The following is a 13,372-nucleotide window of genomic DNA, read 5'->3' as shown; positions in this document are numbered from 1 at the left end:
AAAACAATTTCCTAATAACAAAAAATAATAAAACAGTGACATAACAAATATAATAACCAAAAACAACTTTTCAACATTATGAACATAATAAAACAATTATTTAAAAACAAAAAAGTAACCATTAACACCCCAAACCCCTAAAGAAAACCATTTACTGTATCTCCTACAAAACTTCATTATTCAGAGGGGAGGCTTGTTTTGTATCAGCACATGTCTACTCAGAAGTACTTCTCACTGAGTTCACTGGGGCTTACTCCCAATAAATTGGTGATAGGATTGCAGTAATCCTATCCCTTTATTTGAGAGTAAGCCCCATTAAACTCAATGAGACTTATTGTTGAGTAGACAGCATATAGGATTGCACTGTAACTCTTCTATTTGGCCAACAGTTACAGCATTTTCTTTGAAGGCGCACTTCATGTTGCAATCACATTTGAAATATACAATGTACAATATGTACTACTGCAGATTTGCTGCTTTCCATAAGAGATGGTCAGGATTTTCTCCCTTTTCGTTTCTCTTCATTACAATGTCTTAGGTTGGGTTTCTGATTTCTCTTCTATTAGGTCTTTAAATCCCAACTTTTCCAGCGGTTCTTTGGACATAAGTTGCCTCTCCATTCTGCATTCTAAATATTCTTTTGATTCCTGTCTGCACAAAGCATTCTCAAACCTATTTTCCTTCAGACACTTCATGAATTTTTCTTTGAATGCTGTACATTCACCGAAATGATCCAAAGGGAAAGAGCCTTTGTCTAATTGCTGTGTCACATCACATAATTTATTCAAGTTTAAAAGCTGGTTGTAACATAATATATTGTGAGGTGGACCAGGGCAGGTTTGTTAAGTAATAACAGAAAAATAGGAGGAAAACTTGTATACATGCAACTAATGGCATGCTTCAAGCAAGCAGATTTGTAACTTCCTGACAGCTGAGATGGACAAGGAGCTGTGGAATTTTCTTTAATGAGAAAATGAATTGCATAACCAGAACTCTCCATCTACTATAAATCAGCAAAATTAGAATTCAGAAAGCAGACTCAAGGTCTTGTTGACAACATGGACACATAGAAGAATTTGATTATGTGAGGCCAGTGGGTAATACCTCTTGCCAGTGCCAGACACACATCCCTAGCTACCACATGTACAAGTTCTGTGCAGCCTGACCCTATTTATGTTCATTCAGAAGTAAGTCCCATTTATTTTAATGGAATTTTCTCCCAAGTAATCTTGCTTAGGATGCAGACCTCACATCTGATTTTTAATTATTCTCCAGCAACCAGAAACCAGCAATTACTAAATATTCCTAAAGAAGAAATTTGGTTCCACATTCTCAATATAAAATAAAAATCAGCCATGTTTGTAGAGTACCTGTAATCCTATTACTGACCTTGCCCCATATGCTGACCTTCATCTTCTGCAGTTTAAAAGTAAAAAATAAATAAATGCATGGCTGATGTTTAATTAAATTAAGAAATTTAACATTGGAATCTATGATAGTGCAGGAATGCTCAGTAAGAACCAACTGTCAGTGTTCTAAAAGCCTGACTAACAGCTGTTCGGCTTGGCTAATCGGGGCCATACCCACACCAGACATTTTTTCCACTTTAAGCAGTCATGGCTTCCCCCAAAGAATCCTGGGAAATGTAGATTGTGAAGAGTGGTGAGAGTTCTTAGGAGACTCCTATTCCCCTGACAGAGCTCCAGTGGCCAGAGTGGTTTAACAATCAACCTCTCTTCTGGTGATTTACTCCCATGCAATCATGCTTAGGATAGGTGAAACTGACCTAGTGAGGAAGAGAAGGTGGAGGGAGGGAGCAAGCATACAAATGACCTGTCTTTCCCCTCCCTCTCTCCCTTCCCTCCCTCTCTCCTCTCCATCTCTCCCCTCCTTTTCCCTCCCTCCCCTCCTTTTCCCTCCCTCCTTCCCCTCTCCTCCTCTTCCCCTCCTCCTCCCTTCTTCCTCCCCTCCCCACTCCAGCCTTCCCCCTCCCTCACATTAAATTTCAGCTATCCTAAGTATGATTGCACAGGAGTAAATCCCACTGAACTCGATTAGCATGCAAATGATCAAACCTGCCCTCTTCCTTCCCTGCCCCTCCCACCTGTTCCCATCCCCACCTTCTCTTCTCTACCCTTCCTCCTCCCTTCTCTCCTCTTCCCCTCCCTCCCCCTCCTCCACGGTCAGTTTCACCTATCTTAAGTATGATCCCATTGAACGCAATAAGTATGCAAATGATCAATCCATTCTCAGAAAATTTGCACAGGATCCCATTTATTTCTTCCCAGATTAAAAAGCAGATAAATTCACTAATAGGCAAAACCCTTGTGGTTTAAAGATTCTATCAAACTTTAAAAAGTAGAGAAATTGGACAGCTATAGCAAATGCACCAGGGGAGCAGGAGAACTGACCTCCTCTCTGAGATATTGTACTGCCCTACAAATTTGTAAAAATGCAAACACAATTTGGGTTGGTCTTTCACAGTCCAATCCACTTCCTGTATAGCTTGGAAGAATTTGGTAACATATGCCTCTGACAAACACACATTGACAAATATCTGTGCAGTAGGTTGTTGATATAGTAAGTGAATCCACTTCTGAAATTGTAAACCAAAATGAAAACATTTAATCACTTTCACTAAATAGACCCATTCCACTCTGTCAAGTGCCTGTTCTGCATCTAAATATAACTTGCACATTTTGCTTCATATATTTCTTCCTAGGAGAGCTAGAGATTAAAAAAAAAAATCACCAAAGCCACAGCCATTTGGGAAGTTACTGCTGGTGGCAGCTAGTATATGGCCCTGAAATAGTGTATTAGTGGAGCCGGGCAGGGACAAAGAGGGTGACATCATGGATTCGCTAGAACGGGACAACAGTGGTGTTTATCTTAAATAAACTCATTTTATTAAGAAAGTACATGTGGATAAGAAAACCTAATCATCTACACTAGCTGGATTCAAAAGGTGGGGGGAGAGAGAGTTGTGGAAAGAAGGAGGAGGAAGTGATTATAGCCCTGAGAATATCAGTCTAACCAATCAGAGGCATGCTTAAATTTGAGGAAAGTAAGAAGAGAATTAAAGCAGGGGCCCTTTCAACTCACTAACTATATCTATTGACCCTAATGGTCAATAGATTAAGAGGACACAGCAAGACAATGTATTGATTGAAATTAAATTTCTAACACCCCTTCTCATTGTTTGACACTTCAACTCATGACTCCCATCACTTCACAAATATCCTGAAAACACTCTCTGGGCAGTGGCTTGGTAAGAACATCTGCTACCATTTCTTCTGTTGGGCAGTACTTCAGCTCAATGAGCCCTTTCTGTTGCCAGTGGTACTAGGTATCAATGAGCTTTGTTTGTGGTGTTACCCTTTTTGAATGGGAGAGCAAAATAGAGTTTTTGTTGTCTTCATGCATTCTAGTTGTCAACCAAAGGCACCTTACTAAAACGAACATAAGTATAAAATGTTGAGCCTTTAGTCCTTTGTTGCTTACCTTCTTCCATCAAAATATGTTCTATGTTGTTTTTGCTTTTGTGATTACCCTATGTGAGCAATGGACTACCGCAATCAATTTTCCATAGAGTAGTTCAGGGATGGGGAACCTTTGGCCTTCCCTATGTTGCTGAAACACAACTCCCATCAGCCCCAGCAAGCATGGCAAATGGTGGGCCGAAGTTTTCCCACATCTGGGTTAGCTAGATCTTTTACATTTGTTTATTTTCTTAAAAGTTCCAGTCTCTTTTTTCCTTTGGCCTTTTAATTTTATTCTTAACAAAACCTTCTTAAATTTGGCCTTGGAGTTGAAGTGTATTGTGTGACCGGTTAAAGGGACTGTACCTTCTACACACCTAAACCAAGCAGCTTCTCCCTGCCTATCAAAACTACAAGGAAAATGAAAGCAAACAGTTCTTGTTCCTGTGGAGATAGGAGGGGCATGGAGGTTGCTATCTTGCCAAGGTTAAGAACTGGCTCATAGCTCTGGGCTTTCCCTTCCAGCCAGAGTCAGAGGTAAAAAGGAGGAGGGTGGTGGCAGACCACCGGACATGTTTCTTACACAACTGGCTTCATTCCTAAGGCAGTTATAGCAAGGGCAGAAGCAGAAGTACTAAAGACGCTGCTTTTTCCATTGTGATAGATTTGCAAGGTCCACACTTGTAGCTTCAAATCCACTGTTTTCCATTTACACTAATAGGCATTCTTCTGGTGTTGGTGTTCCTTGTGGCTCTGCCCTCTAATTTTACATGTTTATTCCCTCCAATTCAAGGATGAAGCCAGAAGAGTGCCTCGGTTTGAAATTGACAAGAAAAAATTAAACTGACTAGACCCCCTTCCCTGTCTCCACTGTCCCAGCCTGAGTGAAAGGTGGACGGGGGGGGGAGTGAGTGAAAAGGCAAAGGAGGCAGTGGCTGCGGCAGCTTTTGCAGGCAGCAGAAAGAGAGGGAGCAGGTGATAGGACATTAAAAGACAGCCCGCCCACTAAAAAAACATTGAAGCAAAATGCCTACAAGAAGGAGAACTGCGCAGCTGAGACAGTTTTTCCTTTCCTTTCAACATTATATTTGGATTGGGTTAATAGATTTAAAGGGGAAAACTGCATGATAGCTTCTGCTTGTCTGCAATGTCATGTGAACCATGCGAATTACAAGGGGATGCAAGTAGCACCAGACACACACTAAATCTCCTTGTGGATGAGCCCTATGTTTCACTGTTTGTTAAGGTACCATTTAATGTGACTGGAAGATGCCTGGTAGTTGCTAGGATCCAGACTGTTACTTTAGGAATCTGATGCTGAATCAGAGGTTTTGTTGCGTTCTGTGAAAGTGTATCAGCTTTTATGCAGTGCTTGCGTATTGGTAAAGAAACATGTTACAAGCAACCTAAGTCTTTACTCACTCACTTTTTTAAAGGAAATGGAACAGCATAGCACTGCTCCTAGACTTTTAAACATTAGAGGAAGTGGGAAGTGCTTAGATAATGTTTTCATAGCTTCTTTGAGACATGCACTATCAAATTAGTAACACCATACTCATTCATATTTCACATTAATTTTCCATTATATTTAAAAATGTATTTAATTAAAATACAGCTTAATTTACTGGCCAGACATATTCATAGTTCCATCTGCACAGCCAATAGACTTTCATTTTCTCAGCAATGACTTCAATTACTGCAGAAATACAACAAAGGTGCTTGGTTTCCAGTAAATCTAAGTACATATTAAAATGTACTTTTAATATCAGGGTAAAAGGTTTTCATACATTTCTTCCCCAGGGCAGTACAAATAAAATAAACAATTGCATTCTGAGATCTCCATTCCCCCTTCACACATTTTTCTCCCAACATTTAGTCATGAACTTGTTATCTTGAAAGAGCTGAAGCTTCTTCAGCTCAAGCACTGCTCCAAGCAGTCGCAAAACAAATAATCACCACGTATTAAAAGATGTTAGGCATCACTGCAATGCAATTGAGAAGTCTTCAATATATGACACTTATGGTTCATAACAGCCTGAAAACAAGAAATGCTTGGCTCTAAGTAAATGTTTGTTGGTGGAACAAGGTCACAGAGCACTTTGCATGACTTGGATCTAAAAATGTAGGATAAACATACTTGCATGCACTGAAATGATCAATTTTTTGCTGCAGTTTGAAGACTATTCAAATTCTTTAAGGAGTAGAGGTTCAAGATGCCTTTAATAATACTGAGACATGCTGAAATGATGCTGATGAAACTTTTTGCATCACTATAATTCCATGACAGGAAAAGCTTCATTTGTTAAATTTTCATAGGTCATTATAATACAATGTACAAGACAAGGGATCCAGAAAAAAAAGTTAGCAGTCCCAGTGTACATATATGATGTTATACCCCACCTTTTTCAGCAGAACATAAGGCAGCTAGAACTCCCAAGCAATCTCCCATTCAAGACTTGCTTAATATCACCAAGATTACTGCATTATGTGACTTCATAGCATAGTCCTAACTTATTGTGGCATATAACTGTATCTGTATTGAATTTGAAATTGTTTTTACATATGAAATTGTTTTCAATTGTTCGAATATATGAATTTTTTTAATATATGGCATTGCTTTTTAATTGTTTATTATTGATGTTTTTACTGTGAAATCACTTCAAGGTATTTTATGGGAAGTGATTAATACATGGCATCAAATAAATAAAGTGTTGACAGTTTTAACAGCAGAATTTCGGCCTCTCAGAGAGGTGTTATAGGAACAGGGCCAGAAAAAAAAAATTGGTAGCCCAAAACCATATTCCCTTCATGGCTCAGCAATGTGCACAGTTGGAAAAGTTTTAAAGTTTTAACGCCCTTTTCTATTATTCAGTGATTTAAATTGAATATTGAATGAGTATTTATTCAGATTTGTTTGCAGGAAGGTTTGATGTTGTGTGAAAGCAAGCGTTATTCCACATATTCCAGTGCATTTTCCTGTCACTTTCCTAATCACAGAAAATTTGATGGAAGGATGTTGGTTTGTTACACAAAACCTCCCAATCATCTATAATTGTGTGACCTGAATTTGCCAGTCTGTGATTGAATCTCAGCTGAAAAAAGTGACAGTCTGAAAGCCCCATGTCAACATTATCTAATCTCTATCTTTGAAAATGGTTTAACACCTTTCCAAAAAATGGTTTTACCATTTTAAAAGCTTTAGTCTCTTTAAAAATAAATTTAATGTCATGTAAACTCATATTTCCATAGATAAATCTTACTTTTTATTATAACACACTACTTTGGGTCTTTTCACACTCAGACTACCCATGGCTAAAATGCTTCTAGGCTACTGCCGGGAGGACGGGCAGGATATAAATAAAATAAAATAATAAATAAATAAATAAATTTGGCTCCCCATAAATATTGGTAGTCTTTAATAAGAGGATGTTAATTTCTAACAGCTCAGGCTGCATTCCTAGCCATGCCTACTCAGCAGCAAATCTCACTTAATTCGATGGGGCTTACTCCCAGTTAAATGGCATAAACTGTGGCAGCTGAGATTTTTAAATATGGGTACATGGGGTCTCTCTTGACAGTCAATAAAACGATCCAGGGTTGGGCTGGAGCTATGGAACCCTGCATTACAGTATATTTTCTTCCCTGTCTCAGTAGCTTGTAGCAATTCTACTGGTATGCCATCTACTCCTGGTGATTTGTTTCTTCCAAGTATTTTAAGAGCAGCTTTCACCTCACATTCTAAAATTTCTGGTTCTTCATCATATGGTTCCTCCATGAATGAATCTGTCATCCTGGCATCTCTTTTATAGAGTTCTTCAGTGTATTGCTTCCATCTTCCTTTTATTTCATCTCAGTCAGTCAGTGTGTTCCCCTGTTGATTATTCAACATCCCTACTCTTGGTTTAAATTTCCCTTTAATTTCTCTAATCTTTTGGAATAGGGCTCTTGTTCTACCCTTTTTGTTGTCCTCTTCTATTTCTATACAGTAACTATTGTAATAGTTCTGTTTGTCCCTATGTCTCTGTATTGTTGCATTTAGGGTTCTAACCGTCTTTCTATCTTCTTTTGCTTTTGCTTTCCTTTGTTCTTTAAGCATTTTAAGAGTTTCTTCAGTCATTCATTGAGGTCTTTTTCTCTTTTTAAGTAGAGGTATTGTTTTTTTGCATTCTTCCCTGATAATTCCCTGATAATTCTGCCTCCATCGCATCCTCAAGTAGTGGTCCAGTAGAGCTTTTCTGTATTGTCAGGAGTCTGTTGACATCAACTCCAGGAAATGGAGTTTTAGACCCTTTGGAGGCCCACTATGAATTGTCTGCAAGGCACTTTGAGGGTAAAGTTGCTCGCCTCCATAGCAGTCTTGATGCCCCATCCACATCTACTGTAGTCCCCAATGAGGTGTCTAGTGCCACGTCTGCTGCAACTTCTTGGGAACGGTTTCAGTTGATGCGGCCTGATGACGTAGACAAGGTGCTTGCAATAATGCTGCCAGCAACGTGTCTTCGGGACCCTTGCCCTTCTTGGCTTATTAAAGCTTGCCCAGGGGGTTTGACCAAGTGGATCCAGGGTGTGGTCAATGCATCATTGTGGGAGGGAGTGGTTCCAGGCGCCTTGAAAGAGGTGGTGATCTGAGCACTCCTGAAAAAGCCCACCCTGGACCCATTGGTTTGTGACAACTACCAACCGGTTGCAAAGACCCCCTTTTTAGGGAAGGTGATTGAGAGGGTTGTATCGCAGCAATTGCAAGTACTCCTGGATGCAACAGATTATCTTGACCCATCCCAGTCTGGGTTCAGGCCTGGTTATGGGACTGAATTGGCCTTGGTTGCCCTGATGGATGATCTTTATCGGGAGAAGAACAGGGGGAGTGTGACCCTGTTATTCTTATTTATTTATTTATTTTATTACATTTTTAGACCGCCCTATAGCAACAAGCTCTCAGGGCGGTGTTATTCTTATGTGATCTCTCAGCAGCTTTGATACCATTGACCATGGTATCCTTCTGGGCTGACTTGGTGAGATGGGTATTGGAGGCACTGTTTTACCGTGGTTCCGATCCTATCTCCAAGGTCATTCTCAGAGAATAGCACTTTCAGCCCCCTGGCAGTTGTGCTGTGGGGTGCTGCAGGGTACCATCTTGTCCCCCATGCTGTTTAACATCTATATGAAGCCCTTGGGAGTGGTCATCAGGAGATTTGGGGTGAGGTGTCAGTGGTATGCTGACAACACCCAGCTCTATTTCTCTGTAACATCTGAATTGGGATAGGCCGTGCAAGCACTGGAACGGTGCCAGGACTCAGTGGTGGGCTGGATGAAGGACAATAAACTGAATCTGAATCCTAGCAAGATGGAGGCACTGTGGGTTGGTTTGGATAATTGGTAGTTGCTTGCTTTGGATGGGGTCATACTCCCTCTGAAAGAGCATGTCCGTAGTCTGGGGGTGCTCCTGGATCCATCTTTGTCGATAGAGGCCCAGGTGACCTCCATGACTAGGAGTGCTTTTTACCAGCTTTGGCTGATAAGACAGCTGCAGCCGTTTCTGGACCGGGATAGCCTGACCACTGTTGTCCACGCACTGGTAGCCTCCAGGCTGGATTACCGTAATGCACTCTATGTGGGGCTGCCCTTGAGGTTGGTCCGGAAGTTGCTGCTGGTGCAAAATGTGGCAGCAAGACTACTCACTGGAGTAGGGTATCGCCAGCATGTCACCCCACTGCTGAAAGAATTGCACTGGCTGCCCATTTGCAACCAGGCCAAGTTCAAGGTTCTAGTTTTGGTGTACAAAGCCCTATACAGCTTGGGACCAGGATACCTGAAAGACCATCTTATCCCTTATATACCCAGTTGATCACTGCGCTCTGCAGGTGAGGTCCTCCTGCAGATACCATCTTATCAGGAGGTCCATTCCACACAACATAGGAAACGGACCTTTAGTGTAGCAGCACCTACCCTGTGGAATTCCCTCCCCTTAAATACTAGGCAGGCGCAATCTCTGTTATATTTTTGGCGCCTATTGAAGACTTTACTCTTTCAACAAGCCTTTTAAGTTCAGAACTATCCCAGTCTGTGTCTGTGTTGGAATAGCATTTTAATGTTTTTTTAAAAACTTCCCCCCCTAAACAATATATTTTTAACACTTTTTATTTAAGATGTTTTAAAAGCTTTTTTAAAAAAATGTTTTTAAAGTTGTTTTGTTTTAATGTATTTTAAAGTCTGTTTTTATGATATTTTAAAGTGTTTTTGGTGCTTTTGTTTGCCACCCTGGGCTCCTGCTCGGAGGAAGGGCAGGATATAGATAGATAGATGATAGATAGATGATAGATAGATAGATAGATAGATAGATAGATAGATAGATAGATAGATAGATAGATAGATAGATAGATAGATAGATAGATAGATAGATACATACATACATACATACATACATACATACATACATACATACATACATACATACATACATACATACATACATAATGTCTCTGACTTCACACCATAGTCGTTCTGGTTGTCTGTCAACTAAGTTTAAAGCCTCAAATCTGTTCCTTATTTGATCTTTATATTCTTCTGAGATGTTATAGATCTTTATAGATTAGAGCAAAGCCTTTGTGTAGATCATGAAAAACTATGGAATGCTTTAAAAGAAATGGGGGTGCCACAGCATTCGATTGTCCTGATGTGCAACCTATACTCTGGACAAGAGGCTACTGTAAGGACAGCATATGGAGAAACCGATTGATTCCCAATCGGAAAGGGTGTGAGACGGGTGTGTATTTTATCACCCTACCTGTTTAATCTATACACAGAACATATCATACGGAAAGCAGGAGTGGACCAAGATGAAGGAGGTGTGAAAACTGGAGGAAGAAATATCAATAATTTAAGATATGCAGATGATACCATACTACTAGCAGAAACCAGTAATGATTTGAAATGAATGCTGATGAAAGTTAAAGAGGAAAGCACAAAAGCAGGACTACAGCTGAACGTCAAGAAGACTAAAGTAATGATAACAGAAGATTTATGTAACTTTAAAGTTGACACCGAGGACATTGAACTTGTCAAGGATTATCAATACCGTCATTAACCAAAATGGAGACAATAGTCAAGAAATCATAAAGAGGCTAGGACTGGGGAAGGCAGCTATGAGAGAACTAGAAAAGGTCCTCAAATGCAAAGATGTATCACTGAACCCTAAAGTCAGGATCATTCAGACCATGGTATTCCCAATCTCTATGTATGGATGTGAAAGTTGGACAGAAAAATCAACTCATTTGAAATGTGGTGTTGGAGGAGCGTTTTGCGCATACCATGGACTGAGAAAAAGACAAATAATTGGGTGTTAGAACAAATTAAATCAGAACTATCACTAGAAGCTAAAATGATGAAACTGAGGTTATCAAACTTTGGACACATAATGAGAAGACATGATTCACTAGAAAAGACAATAATGCTGGGAAAAACAGAAGGGAGTAGAAAAAGAGGAAGGCCAAACAAGAGATGGATTGATTCCATAAAGGAAGCCACAGACCTGAACTTACAAGATCTGAACAAGGTGGTTCACGACAGGTGCTATTGGAGGTCACTGATTCATAGAGTTGCCGTACATCTTAATTGACTTGAAGGCACATAACAACAACAAAGACCCTGTAATTTGCACAACTGTGGTAGGTGAACATAACCATTTCTGAGCTGCCACAATTCAACTTTTTTCCACATGGCAAAACACTTTCCAAGAAGAAAGGGGGCAGGTCCATCTGGGCTCCTTACACCTCTGGGCTTAATCTCTTAGGGCCAAACTAGCCATAAGATTTATGACATCATTTGTCCTTACATGGCTAATTTTCATTTAACAAATAGCTGACATGGTGGAGACGGAGAGATCTGGACCATGCTATTGGAGGAGAGGCTTTAACCCTTTGCCTGTGCTGCTGTCCCAGTCAGAATCAGCCACACTGAAGGGTTGGGAGCTCCTTGTCCCCACCTCCACAAATCCCTTGGGAACAGAGCGGGATATGGTGTGGGGGGCTACAGATACAGGGATAGGTTGGTGGAAACTGATTCTCCCTCCCTTACTGAGCTGAAGAGCAATTTAGGCTTTAAGACATAATCTGTGTTTGCACATAATGCTAAACTGTGGTTGTTCAACAAACCATTAGTCATCTCACAGATGAGCAAAAAGCCACAATTTGTTTCTCCAAAGCTTGGTTTGTTTTCTAGCTGCTCTTGCCTCTGTAGCTTGGCAAGGGACTGCAGTACGGTGGCCAAACAAATATGGTTAAGGAAGACTGTTGGGTTTGGACATAACACCAAACCACAGTTAAATCACAGTCCATAAGGGAGGATTATTAAGACTGACCAGAAATTGTCTAGTACGCTGTGGTTAAAGGAGGTGTGTGGGGGAGTGTTCCAGTAGAGGTTTCACTACAGCATCTTTTAAACCAGCAGGGAGAGGCATTTATCATATGTCATGCCCGCCCGACCCTCAGGGTCCCGGGAACATGCATCAGGCTCAGACCCCCACCCTTAGGGAAATGAGACTGGAACCGAAAAGCTCTTACTTCACCCTTGCCAAGGCTGTGTACGCTCACAACAACCCTGCAAGGTAGAAGGTAGGCTGCCACCACCCCTGTATACTGGTCCACTCAGAGCCAGGGGATCTCTGAGCCCAGAAGGTATATAAAACCAAGGTCCTAAAAGGCAAGAGTCACAGTTACACTCCTTGCCAGGCACCTCTGGTTTAACACTTAAAATCCAAGCTTTTAACTTCTTAACCCTCTTTGGTAGTGAGTGACTGAGGTTGGGTCAAAACACTGAATTTAGAACCACCCCTTCTCTCAAATGAACACACCAGGTTAAATAGAAGTAGCTTTATTAAAATATATAAGTGCACATATCATATAGCAGCAAGTAATCCTTTAAGACCATTCACCCAACAGGGGTTTAGGTTCTTACAGAGAATTCATACACACAACAAGAAAATAATAAACTAGCTCACCTAACTACTTACATACGAGGTAGTTGGTTGCGTGGCACCTCTCCTAAGAGAGATGGATGTTCAACATAAAGCAATGGAACCAGACATAGGTTGCCTTCCCATAAGCAACCCCAGGAACCATAAGGCAGAAAAGGTTTGGAACTCTGGTGCCAGTCAGCATAGGCAGAAAACAGAGAACAAAGGCTGTGGGTCCCTAGCCCTATACTTAAGGGAAAAAGATCCTAACGGTCCAAGATTAATTGACCAATCAGGAATTGACTGATGTAACTTTCTTCTCGATGTTTCTCACATTTTCGCGCCTTCAGGCCCCCCTCCCAACGGTGTTTTCCAACTGCATAGGCCAAGGATGACCTTGGGTGCCAGGCACTGGCTAATCAACAAAGATAAACAGGTGCAGCTTGTTAAGGCTTCTTCTAACCGTCTTCAGCTGGGAAAATGAAACTTAACTTTGCAAAGTGGCAAGGCCTGTCCTTTCTGACTATAACCATCTCCCAGAGTCCCTTACTGGAACCAAAGTGTTGTCATCAGATTTCTAATAACTCATGACCATTACAGGTTCATGACACGCCCCTTTTTGGGAAGATGATGTCAGAACTCTAAATAGTTCTGCGTCATCGCCACAGCAACCAGGAATAAGGGAACAATCAGAAAAAAAAATTCCATCAACATTACAATACAGCATATAAAAAAGAAAAGAAAAAACAATTTAATACATTTTAAGCAAGTGAGCTACTTCTTGTCTTATGCCTTCTAATTAAGTTCAAAGTTACAACATAACAAACAATAAAGGAGAAAAAAAAAAGAAATAAGGGACCCCTAAAACACCCAAAAAAAAAAAGAAAACTTTATTATCAAAAAAAAAATAATAATAATAAAAAAAAATAGAATAAAAAATGGG

Source organism: Rhineura floridana, chromosome 6, assembly GCF_030035675.1.
Source record: "Rhineura floridana isolate rRhiFlo1 chromosome 6, rRhiFlo1.hap2, whole genome shotgun sequence".
Classification (NCBI taxonomy): Eukaryota; Metazoa; Chordata; class Lepidosauria; order Squamata; family Rhineuridae; genus Rhineura; species Rhineura floridana.
Note: the sequence above shows the minus strand (reverse complement) of the source record.